General features: G+C 41.3%; 1 protein-coding gene across 3 annotated transcripts in view; it reads left to right on the top strand.

The window, feature by feature from the left end:
* The window catches only part of MID1 (midline 1 (Opitz/BBB syndrome)), a 232517-nt gene that overhangs the window by 202987 nt on the left and 11401 nt on the right, over positions 1–18129 (top strand). The gene's annotated exons all lie outside the window — the stretch shown is intronic.

Genomic DNA, 18129 nt, shown 5'->3' with positions numbered 1-18129 from the left:
TAGGGATTTTGAACATTTCTTCATGTGCTTGTTGGCCATCTGAGTGTCTTCTTTGGTGAAGTGTCTGTTCATGTCCTGTGCCCATTTTTCATTTGGATTATTTACCTTTATCTTGTTGTGGTGTCCTCCAAAGTTTGAAGTACCATTTTCCTCAGTATACTCACAATGGGAACAAACTTAAAAGTGGTTTTGCTTGTTGTAGAAATTAATCTCAGGATTGTTTTTAAGCTTATGTCATGTCTCTTTAAACTTGCTTTTACCATTTTCTACCAGCTGTCCTTTCTCCCTCTAAGTATTTTCCACTGGGACTGAGGAACTTGGAGAGAGATGTACAGAAAATAGGAGCTCAGCTCTTGTCCCCGACCAGTTCTCACCGTTGTAATTACTTTGTTGTGTAAGCTCTAGCTCATGGATTTTCATAGAATGCATTGCTTGATCCTGCCACCTTTTCACCGTCATTGCCGTGTTTGCATCCATTGTTGGGGCTATGGTGTCTACCCATCTCACCGGGGCGGGGGAGGGGGTGTCCCTGGTTTGCTGATCTACTCTGCAAAGGAAGTGTCCTTCCCCACCCACTGGTCTTTCTGATGACATGTCCACAGTGAGTGGAAGCCTTGCTTTCTTCACTTCTCAGGAACATCTGGTTCTCTTTCTTCCAAGACTGAACTGTTCATTGTTCTGGAAGTCTGTGGTATATTTAGTGTTCTTCAATCTTTCTTTTCCATGCTCCAGGTTTTTTTTTTCTTTTAATGTGTAGGAGGTGACTGAAAAGACCATGACTTGGGTCAGATGCACCTTAGTGACATCCTAGCTTTTTTAAGGCTTTACAGATGTCTTCTGGAGCCGATTTGCCCAGTGTTAATCTGCCATTTGATTTCTTGACTGCTGTTTCTATGAACATTGATGGCTGATCCAAAGAAAATGAAACCATTGATAACTTCTATTTCTTCTTAGTTAATGCTGCTTATCAGAAATTGTTTTGTAACAGAAATAGATTCATTTTTTCCTATTCCAAAGATTTAATGAAAACAGCACAATGTCTTTGTTTTCTTTTCTTCAGAGACACACATACACCACACACACACGCACGCAGGTGAAGGAGGTGAAATGTGGACAACTAGAGAAGCTAATTTTGAAAGTTCTATTAAATGACCTTGTTGCTGTTGTTAAGTGCCGTCGACCCTATGAAGGAGAGTCCTCGACGCTTGGGTGCCTTTCATCCTCTCTCCAGGTTCATAGGGTTTCCGGAAGCAAGCTATTACGGAAGTGGATGCCACTCCTCCTTCCAATAAATGACCTTACAAAGTCTAAATATTTTGGTTAATGGGAATCTGTTTAAAATAAATCAACTGGATACTACTTTTCACCTTAGGTCAAGGAACAATAATACTGCTACTAAGTTGCTGTTAGGGAAATAGGGAAGAGATTTAGGAAAGCAGTAATTTTTTGAAAACCCACAAGGAAAGGGAAGTGTCCTTTTACAAAAGATGGGTTACTGTTTCTCTTTTGTTAGGGTCATGGAGAGGAAAACAATTCCCATCCAGTCTTCTCTTTGTACTGCTACTATAATGGCGTCAGAGTGTCACTACACATAAGGACCGAAGTTTTTTTATCTCACATCATGATGCTGGGCAATATTTGAAAAACAGAACTTTTGATATGGATGGTCAGATGAGAGAGACCAAAATGTCGGGAAATATAGTCTGATGTAATGGGAAGATACACTCTACCTAACCCTTTTGATCCACCTCACCTTATTTTCCCCTTAAACATTGCTGTAATAAACTCTGACTCGAGGCCCCAGGAGGCATGTAGCTCACTTTATAGATATTTAATAAGAGTATCATTACTACAGTCATAAAGTAAGTTTTTCAATTGCCAAGGATAATTCGCTCCTATCCCCAGACCTCCGTCAACAGCAGGCAGGCAGGAATGAAAACAATCACAGCATTCAGCAGAATCAAATGTGAATCCTCTCCATTTGACCAGTTTTACACTGCTCTTGTTTAATTGCATCTGCTACAATAAAATGACTATTGTGGTCAAAGAAGGCAAATGTAAAAATGTTGCAATAAATTTCACATCACTGAACAACCCAAAAGCTGGGGTTTAACGTGGTGGCGGTGGGAGTGCGTTGAGCAACATCACCAAGCAGATGTTTGAAATTGCTTCCAACTGCAGTTTGGCCTTCAATCCAGAGCCCTAGCCCAACTAAGATTAAGTGTTTCAAAAACCTTTTCCAAACCAAAAAAAAAAAAAAAAGGGTGGATAGGGGGACTTGGCTATCCTTATTATTTTGAAGAAGTCACTAATTTTCCTTGAATATTAAAATAGAAAGAATGTTATGAAGTAGTAAAATTTAAGTGCATAGCTTTGCACTAAGCACAGCCTGCCTTCGTGAACAGTAAAAACCATTACTGCTTAGAATTGCTTTTATATTATCATCATCACCAGGATAAGAGAGAAGTTGATTAAAAATACCGAGAAAGCACCAGTGACCATATTCTTTGGGTGGCTGGAGAAATGGGTTGCCTTGCAGTGTACCTTTATTGCACTGCTAGTGTTGGTTGGTCTCCTGCCAGTACCACTTAACTTCTTGCATATGGCATCTCGTTGACATAAGGGAGTCTTCTCGGTCTGGGTACCCTACTGGGTCAGTACTGTTGGCTAGGCTTAGTCATCCCTTTATGAAACACCCAGACAACCTTCCCAGCAGGAACTTCACCTTACTCAACACACTCATTCCCAAGCTTCGCTGAGGACGTTCTCACAGTCACTTTCTCCCGTCCAATTTGGAAGTTCTAAAACCAACAGCAGAATAGGGAAGAGGATTTGTTCTTAGTGACACTGAATTAAGTCGCTCGATTCTCTACTCTCTGTTGTCCCCAGGGCTGCTCACTGCTATATGCTAATCGTGAATCGCATTGTAGAGCCTCGCATTGCAATCCAGGGGCCTTGGTGGCACGGTGTATGTACTGGGATACTAGCCCAAAGTTCTGTAGTTCAAATCCACCAGACACTCCACAGCCAAAAGATGAAGTCGTCTGCTCCTCATTTCTGACGTCAAGAAGCCCACAGAGGGTTGGCATAAGACAGAATCAACTCAAGAGTTTGGTGCCGTAGGACAGCACTCATTGTCCTGGCGTAGAAACCTTATGTGTGAAATATGACGCAACACAGACACCTTTCAGAGACACCTTTCACTCTGTGTCTCTAATATGTTGGACAGAAGAGATCACTCTTTTCCCCCTTATTTTGGAAAAATAGTAAATAGTGTGTCTCTGAACATGAACTTTTTCTAAATTACTAAAATCCAGATTACTGTGCTATGGCAGGAGAAGGATGGACCATCTCCTTCCGTGTGATTAATGACCTCTGAAAACCCACTGAAGTGTCAGCTGTGGGTCAGCTCCAACTCGACAGCACACAACAACTTTGTTATGAAGACATAAATACACGTCTTAAAGAAGGCTTTCTAAAACACGTTTTAATCATAATAAAAGTAAAGTATGCAATCCTGGTGAAAGGCCCCAGTTTGAGTTGTTATATGAGTCAAAACAACAAGTAGTTTAAAAAATACTTTAACGTGTTGTTTTGTGCCATTGAATAGGAACAGGCCCATAGCTGACCCTCCAGAGGGTTCTGAGAGGCTGTAAATGGCATGGGAGAGACTGCCCGTCCTTCTCATGTAGAGCAACTGGTGGATTCGAACTAGGGGCCTTTTTTTAATATTGTATACATAACTATTTCTTAATAGGAAATTAATGAACATAGTTCTTTTATTATATATTTATTTTATTATAAAGGAAAATGAGCAATGCCATTCATTTAGCTTTGGCACGTATTCATTTGATTAGAGATGTTGGTATTCTTAAGTGCCATCCAGTCAGAACCAAGTCACAGTTGACCTTCCAGGTTTTCAGACACAGCCACTGGTGTGGGAGGAGACAGGCATCTTTCTGGCGCGGAGCAGCTGGGGGATTCAAACTGTGTGCTCCTGGTTGGCAGTGCTTACAAACTCCATACCACTGAGCCACCTGAGTTCCATGAGTAGGGAAATATTATCTGAAATCTCCCGAGATCTAAATCTCCTTCACAAGCCTACTGAAGGTAATAAACTACAAGTTACTGTCATAAATTTATGTGCCTTCGAGTCGCTTGCGACTCATAGCGACCCTATGTACAACAGACCTAAACCCTGCTCTGTCCTCTGCCAATCGCTCCATCTCCGATACACCCATCCCGAGTACCCCAGTCACTGAATCAATCCACCTCATAGAGGGTCTTCCCCTCCTGTGCTGTCCCTCCCCGCTCCCAAGCATGATGTCCCTCTCCAAGGACCTGTCCCTCCTTACAACATGTCCAAAGTGTGTTAGATGAAGCCTCAGAATCCTTGCCTCCAAGGAGCAGCTTGGTTTAACCCTCTCCAGGATGAATCTGTTTGTTTTCTTGGCAGTCCATGGTACATTCAATACTCCTCTCCAGCGCCACACCTCAAAGGCATCAATTCTCCTTCTATCCTCCTTGGTCATTGTCCAGCTCTCTGATGCATAGCAAATGATCGCAAGTGATTGCAAAGACCATAGCCTGTATCAGACGTACCTTAGTCTCCAGAGTGATACCATTGCTCTTCAGTACCCTGGGTAGGTCCCTAAGAGCAGACTTTCCCATCGCAATACGTTTTTTTCTTTCCTGGATACTGGTGCCAAGAGTGTTGATTGTGGAGCCAAGCAGACTAAAGTGGTTAACAATCTCAATCTCTTCACCATCCATCCTGATGCTGCCACTTGGTCCAGTCGTGAGAATTTTTGTCTTCTTGACATTGAGCCTCAATCCATATTGGAGGCTGCAGTCCTTGACCCTCTGCAGCAAGCGTTTCAGGTCCTCCTCAGTTTCAGCAAGCAGGGTTGTGTCATCTGCATAACGCAGATTGTTGATAGATCTTCCACCAATCTTGACCCCACATTTCTCCTCATAGAGCCCAGCCTCCTGGATAATCTATTCTGCATACAGGTTGAAAAGGTATGGAGACAGGACACATCCCCGGTGTATGCCCCTCCCAATTTTGAACCATGACTTAGTGTTATGGATTGAATTATGTCCCCTCAAAAAGTTATGTAGAGAGGAGAAAAAGAATAAAACTCAAATGGTGGGGAAAATATATCAAGCAAATAGCACCCATAAAAAAGCAGATATAGCAATACTAATATTTGATAAAAGAGACTTCAAGGTGTGTGAAAAAAACAATGTATATGAACTTTGTAAGTAAACCAGGATAAAATTTTTAACAAAAACCAAAACCCAATGACCATCCTTCCATGGGGAGGCAGTGTTTGAGAGGATTCCCTCTGCTCTCCCAAATCTGCAGTAAAGTGCTTTGATAGTTAAAAGAAAGAAACACAATGGACAATATATATTGCTTAAAGGCACAAGAGTACATACCCTTCTTTAACATCTATGCACCAAATGCTAGACTGGCAGAATACACAAAACACTAATAGACTTGAAGAAAGAAATAGCTCCACAATAGTAGGAGGAGACTTCAATACACCACACTCACTGAAGGACAGGTCAACTTGAAAGAAACTAAAAAAATGATGTAGAAGAACTATACAATTAAGCAACCCAACCTTGTAGATATAACAAAAACTCAACTTACTTTCTTCTCAAGTGCCAGAACTGACCATGTACTAGGGAGCAAAGCAAGTCTCATCAAATTCAAAATCAAAATAATACAAAGTATCTTCTCAGACCACAATGCCATAAAACTAGACAATCACAATAATAGGATAAAGGTTAAAAAAATTACTCACATGGAAGCAAAATGACACCCTGTTTAATCTTTACTGGATTATACCAAAAATAAAAAAGTTCCTGGGAAGGAATGAAAATAGAGTGTATCAAAATCTCTGGGATACAGCAAATGCAGTTCTCAGAGGTCAGTTCATAGCTCATCACCCACATCTTCACCCAACATCTCCAGCAAATTTAAAAGAACAAGCAAACACCACAGCCTCTCAAAGAAAGGCAATTATAAAGACAAGGGCTGAAAGAAAGTGGATAACAAACACTTAAACAGTTGAAACAGTAAGACCAGGAACTGATTCTTGAAAGGGTCAATAAAATAAATCATTGGTTAAGAAGTGGTAAGCAGTTGCACTGCAGTCTCAAAGGCAGGCAGTTCAAATCCACCAGCTGCTCCACATGAGAAGGATGGGAAATCTTCTCCCATACAATTTACTGCCTCTGAAAACCTGCAAGAGGGTCAGCTGTGGATCAGTTCCAACTCAACAGCAAACAACAGTGACAAAAAAGACTTATATAAAAATACAACTACGAGAAACAATAAGAGACCAAATTAAATAGGAAAATATTCCCTGTTCATGAATAGGAAGTCAACATTGTGAAAATGACAGTTCTACCAAAAGCATCTAGAGGTTTAGTGCAATCCCATTACAGATCCCAAACCCATTCTTCAAAGAGATGGAAGAGGAAATTTTCAGATTTGTTTTGAAAGGAAAAAGACCCCATAAAAGCAAAATTCTTTTGAAAAATAAAAATGAAGTAGGAGGGAACACAACTCCTGATCTCAAAACCTACTACACAGTCATAGTTGTCAAAACAGCATGGTATTGGTACAACAGGCACAGAGACCAATGGAATAGAAGTGGGAACCCATAAATCAACCCAACTACCTATGGTCGATTGAAATTGGACAAGGAAATGAAACCTATTAAATGAGGGAATCACAGCCCCTTTAACAAATGGTGGTGACAAAACTGGAAATCTACCTGCAGAAAATGTAAACTGTATCCACATCTCACACCATACACACACACACACAAACACACAAAACCCAACTCAAAGTCTGTCAGAGACCCAGGAGTAAAACCAAAACCCATAAAGATCATCAGATAAAACAACCAACGAATCAATTTAGAATCCCTAGTCTATCGCATGAATAGACATACAAACATAGTCAAAGATGCACAACCAGGAGAAGAAAAAACTGACAAATAAGACTTTCTAATAACTAAGTTCCTGTGTGCATCAAAAACTTTTTCAATCGAGTTAAAGAAAGTCCACATAGTGTGAAAATAGATTTGGCAAAGACATTTCAGACAAGGAACACATAGCTAAAATTTACAGAATGCTACAGGGTCTCCACACAAAATACTGATAACCTAATTACAAAATAGGCAAACGACACCTTCACCAAAGAGGATATTCAGATGCCCAATACATACATGAGAAAATCTTCAAAATCACTAGCAATTAGAGAGATGCAAATCAAAACAACAATGAGAGATCATCTCACTCTAGCCTCAATAGTAAAGTTTAACAGGACAACAAACAGTAAGTATTAGAGAGGATGTGGAGCATTTGGAACTCATGTACTGCTGGTGGCATTGTCAAATGGTACAACCGAGATGGAATGTAGTCTGGCGTTTTCTCAAAAAGGTGAATATAGCAATTCCATATGACCCAGCTATTCCACTACTAAGAATATACTACAAGAAGGTCAGAGCTGACACGAACAGAGATATGTACACCTAGGTTCATTGCACAATGACAAGAAAATAGAAACAACCTAAATGCCCCAAACAAATCGATAGAGAAATCATGGTTCAATTACATAATAAAATACTATGCAGAACTAAAGCACAAAGGCATATTAATAAAATAGCATGTCAAAGATCTTCAGTAGAACAGCACATCAGCAGAGAACTGCTGGAAGTCCAGGCTGGGTTTAGAAGGGGTCGTGGTACTAGGGATATTGTTGCTGATGTTAGATGGATCTTGGCTGAAAGCAGAGAATACCAGAAGAATGTCTATCTGTATTTCATTGATTATGCAAAGGCATTTGACTGTGTGGATCATAACAAACTGTGGCTGACTCTGAGAAGAATGGGAATCCCAGAACATTTAATTGTGCTAATGCGAAACCTGTACTTGGATCAAGAGGCAGTAGTCAGAACAGAGCAGGGTAACACTGCATGGTTCAAAATTGGGAAGGGTGTACGCCAGGGATGCATCCTGTCTCCATACCTTTTCAACATGTAGGCAGAGGAGATTATCCGAGAAGCTGGGCTCTATGAGGAGAAATGTGGCATCAGGATTGGTGGAAGATCTATTAATAATCTGCGTTATGCAAATGACACAACCCTGCTTGCTGAAACTGAGGAGGACCTCATGCACTTGCTGCGAAGGGTCAAGGACTGCAGCCTTCAGTATGGACTGAGGCTCAATGTCAAGAAGACAAAGATTCTCGCCACTGGACCAATTGGCAGTGTCAGGATGGATGACGAAGAGATTGAGAGTGTTCACAGCTTCAGTTTGCTCGGCTCCACAGTCAACACTCTTGGCACCAGCAGTCAGGAAATCAAAAAGCGTATCGCGATGGGAAAGTCTGCTGTTAGGGACTTCTCAAAGGTACTCAGGAGCAACAGTGTCTCTCTGGAGACTAAGGTGCGCCTGATACAGGTCATGGTCTTTGCAATCGCTTGTTATGCATCAGAGAGTTGGACAATGACTAGGGAGGACAGAAGGAGAGTGGATGCTTTTGAGCTGTGGTGCTGGAGAAGGGTACTGAATGTAGCATGGACTGCCAGGAAAACAAACAGATTCATCTTGGAGAGGATTAAACCAAGCTACTCCTTGGAGGCAAGGATTCTGGGGCTTCATCTGACATACTCTGGACATGTTGCCAGGAGGGACGGGTCCTTGGAGAGGGACATCATGCTTGGGAGGGTGGAAGGACAGCGCAGGAGGGGAAGACCCTCTATGAGATGGATCGATTCGGTGACTGGGGTAATCGGGATGGGTGTATCAGAGGCAGTGCGGTTGGCGCAGGATAGAGCAGGGTTTAGGGCTGTTGTGCATAGGGTCGCTATGAGTCGGAAACGACTCGACGGCACATAACAACAACAACAACAGCATATCAAAGAGCCTAAAGAGCCTTTTGTTAAGTGACATAACTCAGCAACCAAAGGACAAATACTGCATAAGGCTGTTACTATGAAAATAGGAGGGTACCTGGGAGAGGTGGAGAACAGAAAGAGAATATATAGTGAACACTATAAAGGACAAAGACAAGGGAAGATCAACCTGGGAAGCACTGATATAAGAATATGGCTACTGCAGTTAGAAAATAGGAACAAGACATGCATAACTGTTCAAAAAAGAAGGAGAAGAGGGAAGAAAGAACTAGGACAGCAGATATTAGACAGATCAGGAGAAGGGTGAAGGAATAGGCAAGGTGCAGTGGGGACTTGAGATAGGATGGTAAAAGGGATAGATCACCAATTATTATCTAAAAGTCAATGCACATGAATGACTGGATGAAACACAATGTATAGGAATGGAATACAATGCATATGAATGATTATATAAAACACTGTGTAAAACCCAACAGAGATAAGAAATACCCTATACAATTAGCCAACTCAAGCTTGTAGACATATTTAGGGTACTTCATTCAACTAAAATTGGAACTAGAAATAAAACTTTCGTTCTTTCCTTCTCAAGTGCGTTCTCTAGAATTGGTCATATAGGAGGACACAAAGCAAGCCTCAAAAAATTCAAAACCCTGAAATAAAGTACCTTCTCTGACTACATAAAAAACTACAGATAAACATAAATTACAAAACTAAAAATAAAACTACACACTAACAAGGAGATAAATGATAAAAAAAAGCCGACCCATGTGGAAATAACTCCCTGCTCAAGCCCTATTCAGTTATATAAGAAATAAAAAGTGAGGTAAATCAGTTTCTCAAAATGAATGAAAAATACAACATATCAAAAGCAGTCCGGGGGGGGGTGAGTTTACATCAGTAGGCACATACATTTAAACAAGTAGCAAGGGGCAAAATAAACTACTTAGCAACTCCAGCAAATAGAAAAAAGACAAAGCAGCTAATCCCACAGCGTTTAGAAGAAAGGAAATTATAAAGATAACAAAGAAATAAATAAATGGGATAGGAAACAGAAAAACAATTCAAACTATCAAGACCAGGAGCTGGTTCTTCGAAAGTGTTAACAGACAAACCATTGGCAAACTTAAAAAAAGAGAAGACATGAGTAATTTGAATAAAAAATGAAAGGGGTGACATCACAACAGAACCCGCTGATAATAAGCGATTAGAATATTCTGATAAATTTGAAAACCTAGAGGAAATGGGAAAATTCCTAGAAACCCACACCCTATCCACATCGATACAGACAGAGTAGAACACTTCAACAGAACCATCACAAAAGAAATTGAGCAGGTCATAAGAAGACTTTAAAAAAAAAAAGTGCTGGCCCAAATGGTTTCATGTCTGAACTCTACCAAACATTTAGAGAAGATATACCATTGATGCTACTTAAATTATTTCAGTAACTAGAAAAAGAACACTCCCAGAGTCATGCTATGAAGCAAGCATAACACTAATACCAACACCAATGACATCACTGAAAAAGAAAACTATATGCACATATCTCATGAACATAGACACAGAACCAATAGAGTCCAACAGTGTATATAAAAAATAATCCATCATGAACAACTGGGATTCCTAACAGCCATACAAGAATGGTTCAACACAAGAAAAACAATCAGCATAATTCATCACATTAACAAAGCAAAGAACAAGAACTACATGATACATCAGTTGATGCAAAAGAGGCTTTTGACAAAATCTTCCTAATTAAAACAATCAACAAAACAGGAATAAAAGGGAGTTTCCTAAACACAGTGGAAAGTATATACACAAAACCAAGAGCCAATGTCATTGTCAATGGAGGAGGACTAAAGGCATTCCCCTTGCCAACAGGGACCAGGCAAGGAAGCCCATTATCAAGATTCTTATTCAATATTGCATTGGAAGAACTTGCTGGAACAGTAAGAGAAGAAACTAAGGGGCATTCTATTCAGCAAAGAGGTGGTGAAACCATAACTGCATACAGATGACGTGACAGTGTGCACAGAAAACTTCAAAGCCTCAACTAAAACCCATTAGACTTAGTAGACCAATTTAGTACAATATCAGTTTATAACTAGGGGCACAAAAGACCTGTTTAAGGAAAACTACAAAACACCACTGTGTAAGAAACAATAAGATAACTTATTTGGGGAAATCTTTCCTGTTCGTGGATAGAAGATTCAACATTGTGAAAATGACAGTCCAACCAAACAAATCTATCTACATGTTGAACGCAACCCCAATACGGATACCAAACTCATTCTTCAAAGACACAGGAGGGAAGAAAATGTGCAACAATGAATATTTTTTTTAAAAAAAACCTAAATACAAATTAATTTTTAAAAATATATAGAAGAGGAAATTTGCAGTCTTATTTGGAAAGGAAGAGACTTCAAATAAACAAAGTTCTTCTGAAAAACAAAAATGAAGTGGGAGGCATAGCACTCCCTGATCTCAAGAGGGAGAGAACTGTTTAATAGTGATATATGATTGGGTATTATGGTTATGACAAGAGTCCAGAATGAAGGTTGCATGGTGGAGTGTACTGGGGGTGGGGGTGGGGGGTGTATACCAATGAAGGAATTTTACTTTTAAAAGACAAGAGCGAACTGGGGCGGGGAGGCGTGGGCAGGGAGAAAAATGCAACAATGAACGAATGGAAATCCAAAATCCCTGTAAATGTTCATTAAAATAAAATTGTAAAAAAACCCACAAAACACAACCTACTATGGAGCCATAGTAACCAAACAGCATAGTATTGGTACAACAAACCACTGGAATAGAACAGAGAGCCAGAAAATCAGCCTGTCTACCTACATTCAATTGTTATTTGACAAGGAAACAAAAGCTATCAAGTGGGAAGATGACAACCTCTTCAACAAATGGTACTGCCAAAACTGGACATCTACCTACAGAAAACTGAAACAGGATCCACATCTCACACCATACACAAACATCAACTCAAGGTCAATCATAGACCTAGGTGTAAAACCCAAAACCGTAAGGATCATAAGAGACAAAATGGGACCAAACTTAGAAATCCTAGCCCATGGCATAAATAGGCTTGCAAATATAGCCAGAAATGCACAACCCAGGGAAAACAAAATCCACTGAGCATCAACATTTGTTTCCAATAGGATGAAAAGAAAGCTTTTTTTCCCCTTTGGCAATGACAATTCAGACAAGGGTCTCATAACGAAAGTTTACAGTACACTAAAGGGCTTCCACAAGAAAAATACTAATAATCCAAAAACAATGGGCAAAAGGCATGAAAAAACTGCACAAGAAGGCATTTGGAAGGCTAACAGACACATGAAGAAATGTTGAAACTCACTGGCAATCAGAGAAATGCAAATCAAAACCACAATGTGATTCCGTCTCACCCCAGTAGCCACTGTTGTTGTGTAACTTCGAGTTGGAATCCATTCATAGTTGATCTTCCAGCAAGTTTTCAGAGGCAGTAAATCTAAGGGGAGGAGACTGCCCATCTGTCTCCCATGGAGCAGCTGGTGGCTTCAAATTGTGTGCCTTTGGGTTGGCAGCAAAGTTCCTTACTACTAGGCCACCAGAGCTCCCTGTAGCAGTAGCCAAATTTAACAGGATGGCAAGCAGTAAGTATTGGAGAGGATGCAGTAAGATTGGAACTCATGCAGTGCTGGTAGGACTGTAAAATGGTAAAACCACTTTAGAAGGCAGTTTGGTATTTTCCTCAAAAAGCTGAAATAAAAATCCCTTAAGACCCAGCTATTCAACTGTTAGGAATCTACCCCTAGGAAATCAGAACTGAGACATGAGTGGAAATGTATACACCTATGTTCATAGCAGTGTTACTCACAAGATCAAGAAAATGGAAACAGCCCAGATGCCTATCAACAAACAGTTGAGAAATTGTGGTACATTCACATCACGGAATACAATGCAGCACTAAGCAAGAGCGATTTTATAAAATACTGTGTAACATAGGAGAGTCTACATTATGCTGAATGAAATAACTCAGTCTCATAAGGACAAAAACTGCTTAAGACCATTACTGTGAAAATAGGCTAACTGAGCATAATGTGTATAAATGTTCAGATGTAGAAAGGAAGAGAGAAATCAGAAGGGGTTAGTGGGCAGATGGGGGGGTGAAAAGGACTTAAAAAGATGAGGAGATAATAGGCATAGCTACTTAGTAAAGCATTCTATTAAATGCAATGTATATGAATGATTGTATGCAAACCAATTTTATAAAGCATGTTCTACTCTCTATGGTTATAAATAGCAATAAAATTGGCACCTTAAAGAAAATGAACAAAATCTTTGAAAATAAAAATTCATGTACATGAAGGGGAGGAAAATTCCTGTTACCTTAAACCCCCCTCAAAGTCCTGACTGAAAATATGACCCTATTTGAGAATGGATGCTTTGTTTTGAAAATAGAGGATCTCTGGGATGTGTATGTGTGTGTTCTTAATATAATTCCTTCTGGGTGGTTTCTTGTAAAAGAAGAAGACTAGACACAAAGATACACAAGACGACGAGAGATGTCATGTGAGGTCTGTCATCCCACAGTCTACATCTGTGTCTCCAGAACTGTGAGATGACAATCTTCTGTTCTATAAAGCCACCTACTTGTGTGTTGTTGTTGTTGTTGTTAACAACAGTACTGGGCAACTAAAACCCATAAAGACCATAAAAGATTTCTTGGTGCCCTGAGGGCGGTGGTGAGTTTCCTGAGGATTGGATCTTCTAACTTGCAGTAGAGCATTTCAGCTAGAATGTGTCATTCAGTGTCACGTCTGTAAAGGCTACCACCCTTCCCCCAAATCACATGAAAGAAGGATGCTCCCCATGAAGGTAATGTGAAATGCCATCATTTAGATAATCCTGGCAAACTGCATAATGAACTTTCATCATTCTGCATGGGGGGGGGGGCAGGAATCAGCCTTGCTTTTAAAATGCAAAATACCAAGTATGCAGAGTGTGTCATTATCTAGGGAAAGTTACTTTGACCACCTGTGCACTCCCAGTGTGGAAACGTCAATCCGAGGTTAAACTGGCATTCCTTTCCTCAAAGGAGGCTAAATCTTTTTGCTCAAGATTACAGAACTACTATATTCCAAAGTTAGGATTCAAATCCAAGTCTCTCTTATCCACCACAAATATGTATAATATTTAAGAAAACAGTCATTTGAACGGTCATTTTTTTTTATCTGAATTTGCCTCTCATTGCTTTCATTTAATCCCACAACTACCAAGACTTCACGCCACTGATTTACTGGACAGTAAAGAGACAGCGAAATCCCAACAAGCTACCACCACCCCGTGCCACATCCCACCCCCAATCTGACGTGATGAACTCTCACTCCTCTCTGTCCATCCTGGGAGAAGAGGTCATTTTAACCTCTGTGTGATAAATGAGGCAGGTTCATCACTGCCATCCAGCCCCTTGCTTTTAGTTTGACAAGGAGTTTCTGGGAGCAGAATGTCTTTTCTGGAATAAGCCAGCATAGAGTTGGGGAGTTCCTTAAGTGCAGTTATTTTGCTGTGTTGATGGTCTCTAGGGGTGGCCTTATGATCTCTATCCCATGTGTATGTCATGTTTTGATATTGTTTTCCATGTGAAAAGCATTAAAACAAAGCCTGTCATGGTCTAACCAACTGGGAAATTCCAAGTTTCAAGCAGTATTTTCCATTCATTCTGGGGACGGATGGAAGCTCTGATATCAAGTTAGGGCTCCAAAGTAGATTACCGCTGTGGCCCTGCTGTAGGCCCCTTGTACTTTGACTGTGGGCTCAGCCAGGAGATTTCCTTTGGTGAAAGGAATAATAGGATGACCTGTCACAGACAAAGGGCTCTGCAGTTGGGCTCACCTTTCCACTTTCCCAGCCTCTACCGCCGGCACCAGAAGAATATGTTGATCTATCCTGCAGGAGGCTGGGGGAATTGGACAGCAGAATCTAGTGGTCCGAGCTGCACCAACCATCAACCTGACTGAGCCTATGAACCTCAGCAGGATCCCCTAGCAGGCACCCAGCTCAGTCCGTAGTAAATACAGAGCGATAGTAGTCTACTACTTAGTTCTGTGGTCACAAAAATAGAATCATTTCCGGTTCATAGAGCTCAAGGCTGTATGTACTGTCCAAACGCTCGTGATACTTTGATTCAAGAAATGTCAAGAGAGGTGTCTGGGATGGACACATGCTTCAGTAGCTGCCATGATTCCGGCCCCTGGTGTGTGACCCTTCCCTCCCGGAGAAGCAACTGTGGTGGCAAAGCCTTCAGACAGTGATGGTGCTAATCCGAAAGGACACCTCTCTGGGGATGTGAATCCACCTGTGGGTCTGAGGGACAAAAATGGGCAATCTGTTCCTGTGCAACTTACAGGCTCAGAGACCCAGTGGGGGATCAGCTGTGTTGTTGGGTGTGTGGAGTTGAAACCGACTTGTAGAGCAGGCTTTCTGAGGCTGGAAATCTCAGGGGAAGCAACTGCCCGTCTTTCTCCTGCAGAGCAGCTGGTGGATTTGAACTGCATGCCTTTGAGTTGGCAGTGCAACTCTTGATCATTCACTAGATGATCAGAGAGTGCCTCTAACGAGTGCATTTGAGTTTCATTTTCTCCTTGCACGTAGGCAGGAACCGTTAACATACTGTTAACCAAGAGAACATGGCCAGAGAGCATGGCTGATGTCACTCCTGTAATTGTTACATTACATGGCAAAGTGAAGGGATTTTTCCAATGTGATTCATTGCCTTTGAGTTACCAAAAGCGACATTATCTTGGCTGGGTCTGACCTCATCAAGTAAGCCCTTCAAAAAGGATTTAGAGGTGAGAGACTCGAGGTTGCAGAAACTTTCTATTGCTAGCCTTCAAGAAAAGCAAGCTGCCATAAATTCCATGAGCACAATAAAGGAAATCTGCCAGCAACCTCAAAGGACTTGGAAGTCCTAGCTGAGCGTCCAGATGAGAACTCGGCTCAGCCACACTTCATTTCAGCTTGCGAGCCCCAGAGCAGAGAACCCAGCTACCCTGTGTGCCGACTCCTGACCCATGAGAAGAACTGTTAGATAATAAATGAGTGTTGTTTCAAACCACTAAGTTGTGATGAATTTGTTACTCAGCAACAGAAAACAACTAGGTCATCTTTTCTGGATCAAGCAAAAATGATCTCAGAGAAATGTAACATTCCTCACCCGAGCCAAGAGCCAGCCTTTAGATGCAAAATGAGTCCAAATGTGTTCTCCTCTGTAGTTACATTCTTTGGTCATCAGCAGATGTTGCGTTTTCTCGTTTTCACAGATCTTTTCTCTCAGTGTTTTGTTTTATAACTGACACAAAGCTTATTGAACCCAGGTCTCTCTTTGTGACAGATTAGGCCTCTCCAGTCTCCCTTTTCTCTTTCCTTCACATCTTCCTTCCTCCGCTTGCCTTGAGATTTCTGTCCATCTTTTGACTTTCCCCTTCAAGTGGACATATTTGATCTAATTTCTGATTCCGTTCACCCAGCACCCTACTCCTCTTTATTTCACAGCCTTGAAATAGTGGTTCCTTAAGGCAAAAGGAAAGCATTTCCAGTTTCTTCTTTTCGTAAAATTTTCCATTCCATGCTCTACAGTGACATATGGGTTATTGTGTTACGCTGGAGTCTCCACTCTCGTCACTCTCATTACTATCAAGTCAGAACGCGACCCATGGCTGACCCTCCAGCAAGTTTCCAAGGCTGTGAATTGCACAGGAGAGTGCCCGTCGATCTCCCTCGGAGCTACTGGTGGATTTAAACTTCCAGAGAGATACCTTTGGGTTATCAGCACAACACACTATCACCACACTGCCAGAACTCCCTATGGTCTCACTGTTGAGAATGTAACCTGTGGATGTTATTGGTTTCTATCGTTTTTAAGTTAGGGCTTTCACTGACACTCTGGTGTTGTTGGGGGGTGGCCTATACACTGAGCAGACCTGACTATTATTGTGAGGCACCATTTGCTCAACCCTTGACCCATACAAAGTGGAAGGAAATGTTGCTCACTTCCGCCCCATTCCCCTGACCGGCTGTGGATCAGAGCATCCTGATCTGTCAGGTTTTCATTGGCAGATGTTTTGGTAATCGATTGCCAGGCCTTTCTTCCTTCTCTCACCTAGTCTATAAACTGCTGGATCTTGTTCAGAATCACAGCAACAGGCAAATCTCCACTGACAGGTTGTACTTGAGGTGCGCTGAGCAGGATTCAAACCCATGTAAGGTGAGAGTTTGTACCGCTGAAGCAGCCATTCTCCTTTAATCACTTAGCTGGATCCACACTAATGCTAGGTCCTAAAACAACCCTGATGATTGCTCCCTTAGCTCTAACCCATTAGATGTTAGTTTGGGCTTGGCTGATTTAAGCCTAGCTCTGAGGCATCACTCCTTTGTTGGCTAGACCTTCCCTAAGTCTAGTACTCCTGCTGGGATGAAAAAACAAACTGTCCTGGGAGTGTTGACCTCACGCGAACACAGTAACCAGGGGAACAGAAATATTCCATGCTAAGGGATGCCTGTTACTTGTCAGATGACAAGGAAATGCATCCTCCCCTCCTTGTGGGGAGCAGGGTTACTGAGATATGGATACACAGCTGAATAAAGAGCTGGAAGTAAAGCAGTTACGCTGTGTACTTCTTGACCCTCCATGTTCACTGTAAGAGCTGAGAAGGATGGTGACGATAAAGTGGGAGGAAGCAGTGATTCTTTTCACAATCCCCCCCCCAGTGACCCCTCATGCACTGAGCACATATTTTGTGTTTCAGGGACTACATAGACCACCCTTGCTACTTCTGTTCACACAGACTGGGTTAAAGTCAGGGACTTTTCCATCAAAAACATATAATGTTATTTAGGGATATCATCAAGTCAATTCCAATTCACAATGGTCCATGTGGAAGAAAAGAACTTCTGCATAGGATATTCTCGGCTATAACCTTTATGACATCATATTACCAGGTATTTCTCCAATAGAGCATCTGGGTGAGTTTGAACTGATAATCTTTCCGTTATCAGCCGAGCAGTTATCATTAAGCCAGCAAGTTGCCTTTAAGCACACAATAGGAATACTACATAGTAATAGATCCCACCTGGCCTCCAAATATGGTCAAGGCACTGAGCCAACACCACCCAAGCTTATTTGCTGATTCTTATGGTTCAAATA

Source organism: Elephantulus edwardii, unplaced genomic scaffold (genome assembly GCF_000299155.1).
Source record: "Elephantulus edwardii isolate Elephantulus edwardi_28Jun2011 unplaced genomic scaffold, EleEdw1.0 scaffold00115, whole genome shotgun sequence".
NCBI lineage: Eukaryota > Metazoa > Chordata > Mammalia > Macroscelidea > Macroscelididae > Elephantulus > Elephantulus edwardii.
Note: the sequence above shows the minus strand (reverse complement) of the source record. Positions and strands in the feature narration are given on the sequence as shown.